Source organism: Agrilus planipennis, unplaced genomic scaffold (assembly GCF_000699045.2).
Source record: "Agrilus planipennis isolate EAB-ADULT unplaced genomic scaffold, Apla_2.0 scaffold47, whole genome shotgun sequence".
NCBI classification, from domain to species: Eukaryota; Metazoa; Arthropoda; class Insecta; order Coleoptera; family Buprestidae; genus Agrilus; species Agrilus planipennis.
The window spans coordinates 683132-689769 of record NW_020442442.1 but is presented as its reverse complement, the minus strand read 5'-3'; positions in this window follow the sequence as shown (position 1 = coordinate 689769).

The window sequence follows — 6638 nt, the reverse complement described above, 5'->3', positions numbered from 1 at the left end:
AGTTTTTTCTAGACTAATAGTGGTGTTTGCACTATATCACCACCTGCGAAGATTAAGTATGATTCATATTTTTCTGTTTAAAGTGATCGAGATATAGCTTTTCTATCTTTATGTTATAGTTTCTTCAGTTCAGCAACAAATAATTCTTCTATTTGCTTCCTTATTTACCTTTGTTACCCGTTTTAATAGGAAAAAAGACACTGATGCTGAAATAGTTTGTTTGCTGTTAAAGATCAGAGCCAAAATAGGGTTGCAAATAACTTTATTGATGTAAAATCAACATCAATCATTTTATATCAAAATATTTACAACCTCATTTTGTTTCCGATCTTTTACACATTCTAATAAGAGAAATAAAAGAAATCCATAGTTTCTTTAGCTTTGGGTTTATTTAATAAGTGAAGTTTTTCGAATCTTTTCCAAGAATTTTGAATTATACGCATTTATTAGCACACCACGATATCTTGTAGTTTTCAGTTTTGCATAGCTGGTGTATATCAATTCGATATTGCTTTTCAGGCAAGACCGAATAAACAAGACTAGGACAGTCTTTGTCTTGATCTTGTTTTGCTCATCGCTAGTTCTTCGTTAAGTAATACTTTTGGGTCAATAAATCTATACCCTTATACCAAATTTTGCCTTAATGGGTTAAGGGACAATTATTCCTAAATGACCATGATATTCTGAAAAATTAAAACGAAAACGTTTCAAATTCATAATAAAAATAGGATAGATAAACCGTTTGGTAGAGAATGGACTGTGGATTCGTTGTGATTTCTCCGCCTGAGTAATGTTCATCACTAAATTATAATACGTTAAAATCATAAAAATTGCGATAACTGCTCGTAATGAATCCCATTCAAGTTTCCAAAGATGGATTTCTAACAATAATGTTGCGAGAGCGATTGTGGATAATCAGGCAATAAATCTAAGGTCTCTGTGTAACAAACAGCAACTGCAGCTGTTAGTATTCATAAATTTAGTGGTAAAGCTTTGTCCAAACGTTTTTCTATGTTATTCACACTTGAAATTTTCAGAATTTTACTGCATTTGATTTTATCAAACTCTTCTAAGTAGAGAGTGGCAAAGTTGAAAAAAAAATGGGTACAGGATGAACGCCTAAAACACACAGTCAAGTGAAAATTGAAAATCACAAAGAAACTTGTAAATTAACATTAAAAAAATTGTTTGTGCTTTTTGAAAAAAAAAATCAGGACACTTTCATATAGACAAAGCATGCGTTAAAAACGCAAATTTCATTATAAAACAATGGGATTACTTTCTTAAAGGAAGGTAGTAATAGGAAATAAATTACAAGCTTTAGACATATTTCGTAACCTGTATAAATGTATTAAGCCCAGTATATTACTCTTCTAGGACTCCGAAAAGCACCTAAAACTACTCTCTAAACGTAAAACATTGAAAACTTGACATACCTATTTTCCTAGTGAAATTAAAAGTAATTGATGAATCAGCTGTTATTCACAATAATTTAATTAGTTATAATGTTTAACTGAAAAAACAGTAGGTAATCAAAATAACTATTTCACTGTGAAATCAGTATCATTAAATAATTCAATAGCTAGATATTTTACATTGATATATTCAGTCACCTACGCAATTCACTTTTCTATCAGTAAAAGGCAAGTCAGTGATTGAATTGGTATTCTTCACTATCTAATGTGAAGGTAAGAAAGCATGATTATTAAAATTTTAGATGTTATTTTTGTTAAACATACATAAAATTTAGACATCTTTTAGAAGTGAGTTAGTTTAATATGAAATATTATACTGAAAATTCAATTTCTGAATTCTCTACCCACTACACGCTACCTTCAATTATTGTTGCTGTTGTCACACCCCCGCCGGGAATCGAACCCGAGACCTTTGGCTTTACGCACGAATGTTCTGATCACTAAACTACGAGAGGTGACAACAGCAACCACGACCAACCGACCTACAACGTTAACGATCCGTCGAACTGATGTAACTATATACTGAATATACTATGATTAAACATTCCCTCATTATTTGAGGTAGCGTGTAGTGGGTAAAGAATTCAGAAATTGAATTTTCAGTATAATATTTCATGTTATTTTTGTTATTGAAATTCTATTACTTCAGCTAATTTTTTCAAGTCATTAATTGACCCATTCGTAAAATATTTGCCATCGACACGGAAGTGTCCCTTATTTCTTGCGAAATTTTGTTTTTTATTGGTTAATAATTTAACTGATTCAATTAGCTTTCTTATTTGATAATCAGTTCAGTTAATATCGCTTATTTGCAATAGCATTAACTACGAAAATTAATAAATATTAATGGTTAATTAGAGAATATCGACTGACTCATTTTTAGACAATAAAATAATCATTAATCATGAACATTAAAAAAAGAAAACGACTAATTTATATCGAATATTGGTGCATCAATGGCATATTTACGAGTGAAGTGACGGGCTACAGCCTAGGGCGACAGAATTGTGGGGATGGCAAATATCCAGAAAGGGTTATTGCGAGGTTCAGTGTACAGCTCAAACTGACTCAATTATCGTATATTTACAGAGCTGATTTGATTAATATCTCGAATGTATACATTTTTGAGGAATTCTTAATGATTTTAGATGTGACTCCTAGCACAATCCTCTACATAAGTCGCAGCATTGCGGACATTTTTTATGTACACCCGTGTCTAACTACACAAAAAAGAGAACAATTTTCAATGCTTTGTAGAATAAAAACGTGATACCTACGAAGTAATATTTCTCAAATTGAGTGATTGTAGTCTGGAGTTAAGTTTAAAATTCTCGTATTTGATTGACCTGTTTGTTTCGTCCCAAAGAAGAGCTCATACATAAATTAAGTCTAAATAAATGCCTTTTTCAACAATTGTGCTATCATCTTTTACAGCTAATATTTTATGTGGTAAAGATGTGAAGAAACCAGCCCTTAATGTGTCACAGACATGAAAGTAGATAGAAGAATTATACAAAACAGTCATCTGCTAATTTTTTATTTTTTTGGACGTATTAGACGTAAAAATCTTCAGTCATACTAATAATAAGTGAAATTCATGCAACAATAACCACTAAATGTTCATAAATGCATCTTACAGGGCATTTTATTTAAAAATTATAGGTAACCCTTTTGTAAATCTCTCAGACTTGTATGATCATGTGTGGCCTAGATGAGACTCCAATGAAATTTATTTTTTTGTAAGAGAAAAAGGTTAATAAAGCTTCGATACTTTACGATAAAATTACCGACATACATGGAAGTAGAAATCAGGAAGAAGTACGCGAGAGGGTCATCTAGTAATTTTTTTATCCTCTTCGCGTATAGATGTACACGACGACCTGAGATGTGACCATTAGAGCGATTTTCTTGCCGCTTGTTGCCGATCTTATCGTAGATTTAAAAACGGCGATACGTGACGGCGCAGTCCAATAATACCGGTAGGTATGGGTCCAGTGGTATACGTACGATCGTCTCAAGTTATTTCCTGTAAAATTGGTGTGTTTTGTACAAGAACATGGTGGCTTATCAGTTCACGAAGCCAAGTGGAACGAACGTATCGGACTGCTGATGCTAGACTCTCTCTCCTCTGGTGGCTAACATGCAACGGGTAAACCTTTTTAATTTGTTTTATGGATAGAGGAAGAGCAATAATGTTACCACACGGTGCCATCGCATCCTAGGCGATAAATTCTGTAGTTGGTAAGTTGGTACCCCTTTTTTAGCGGGTATTACTTGTACAGATAGATCACGACGTCTTCCTCTTATACTATGTGGGTAATAAAACAATAACAATGTGTTTTCTTACGGTATAACCTCAATAATACAGTCACAAAGAAAAATTCGACCTGGGCTTCTGATTATATGTATACCGCATGTTTTTGGGGTCGCTGAATCCAAATTCACGCTTAATATAACTTCAAAATGTCAGAGTTTACATATAACCTCAAAGAACTCTCCATAGTCCACTCAAACCGTTAATCATGATAATACCAAACAATTGTAAACCTGAAACCCGTAGTGGATTTTTGAGTGTTCTTTGAGGTTATGTCCAAATCCTGAAGTGCTGGAGTTAAAGCAAAAACAAACGGTAGGTATACATAATTAGACCCCTAGACCGATTTCTTTTGTGTACTTGTAATTTAAAATTCTTTCGTATTACTAATTCTTTTTTTCTGTTGTTGGTAAACTATTTTTGGTACCTATTTGTTGTTTATGTAAATTCTAATATTGATATTAGATTATTTTTTCAACGAAAGAGACTAAGGGTTGAACAAAATGAATTAGTATTTGATGCTGTCCAATACGCTGTTATTCGCAGTGGCGTTTACAAATTATAAGCATTTTCTTTAGAACGAATTTTTGTTTAAATAATTGATCTATCAGAAGTATCTACCCTTTGAACAGTGTACTTATAATTGAAAATGGAAATTTTAATTTTATTATTTCGAATCTTTATTATAACGTTGTGATTTCTCCGCCTGAGTAATGTTCATCACTAAATTATAATACGTTAAAATCATAAAAATTGCGATAACTGCTCGTAATGAATCCCATTCAAGTTTCCAAAGATGGATTTCTAACAATAATGTTGCGAGAGCGATTGTGGATAATCAGGCAATAAATCTAAGGTCTCTGTGTAACAAACAGCAACTGCAGCTGTTAGTATTCATAAATTTAGTGGTAAAGCTTTGTCCAAACGTTTTTCTATGTTATTCACACTTGAAATTTTCAGAATTTTACTGCATTTGATTTTATCAAACTCTTCTAAGTAGAGAGTGGCAAAGTTGAAAAAAAAATGGGTACAGGATGAACGCCTAAAACACACAGTCAAGTGAAAATTGAAAATCACAAAGAAACTTGTAANGGCTAAGGGAAAACAGTCAACCGCTTCACCACCCTAACTTACTTCTGACTCGCTTCTAATGATTCGTAAATCTGATTGTCTCAATTATTATTATTCCCGTCATTTAAATTATCACTAAATGACCCTCTCGGTAATGAGTAATTTCAGTACCATAAGAAATTTCACTGAACCAACATATATTATAGCCATTATGTAGCTACCTACACATTGGTATTTTCTTTTTGTCAATATATTGTTTGAAAGATCTTTAAATCATTAGCGCACGATTCCTGGTGAGCCCAGCTGGAGCCGCCACTGGTATAAACATATGTTGACTTATTGTTTCTCCGATCACGGTCATTCTTCATGGTACCCATGGTCGTTATCGGGTTGCGCGCTGGTGGGAAAGTTCACTTACAAACCGAGATTTTGACTGTTAAGGAAATAACAAGTGCTTCTAACACGGCATCTAATTCCTACAACGCCGCTGCCTCATTTTCGAATAAATCATAAAAATAAGTTACACGTAGAACAACGCACGCAACACAGAATCGAACCTAACATTAATTTATTTTAAGCTCTCTGCCGTTTCTTCCGTTCTTAAACCAACTCGTATAGGTAGTATATAGGTAACCTACAACATTACACGACTCGGGATGTGTTCATTTTTTAAAGCAACCTAAAACGGTTAGTTAGTGTAATAAGAACTGCTCACTAACAAACTGTATCTCAGATCAGTGCCTTATACAACAAGAAGAAATCACATAATATTTGAGATGCACTGTTCTACATGCAAGAAACCGTCAAACAAATATAATTAATACTGTAACTTTAAACAAAAATAATAAATTATACGTTTCAGATTGTACTATATTATGCATTGCAGTTAGGGGCAGCTGATATAGAGGTGATACAGAATTTCAGCAATAGCAAAAAGTTAGATTTTGATGAATCATCATCATCATAAGGTCGTCAGTCCTAAAACTGGTTGGACACGCACCTACATCCTTTCCTATCTTGAGCTAATCTTCGCATTTCCCCAAAATTAGAACAACCCACATCCTTTATAACTTGTGAACAGTAATCTAATCAAGGTCTACCTCTACTCCTCTTATCTCCTGTTCCCGCCTCTAATATGTCTGAGTAGATCTTGATTACTTAGAAGGTGTACTACCAACCTACCTCGCATATTTCTTATTCACTTCCCCTGTTCTCCTATTCTTTCTACTACATCTTTATTTCTAACCTTCTCTATCCACGGTATCCTCACGATTTTCCTATAACACCACATTTCGAACGCTTTTATTTTAGGCCGGGCCCACCGTTCGTGTTTCGCACCCGTACAGCGCCACGGTCCAAACATACACCTTTAACAATCATTCTTGAGTTTTTAAATTAAGCGTTTACGAGCATAGAGGTGACTTCTTTTTATTGAAGGCGACAAGACCCTGCGCTATCCTCTGATTTATATCCCTACTAGTCCTTCCGTCCTGACTTATCTGACTTCCCAGATACCTAAAATCAGCCACGTCTTCTAATTTTTCTTCTCCAATCTTTATATTCGCTCTTTCCCTACTTTTTATTCCTTTGCATACCAGTATTTTTGTTGTACCTTTATTTATTTTCATACAATGTCATTTTGTCAATACCACTGACATTATATTTAAAGCCATCTCTTGTCCTAAGACTGATTGGACACGCATCTCCACTCTTTCCTATCTTAACCTAACCTAACCTAACTCCAAAGTTTGCACTCCATAAAAGTGATTGTCAGCTTT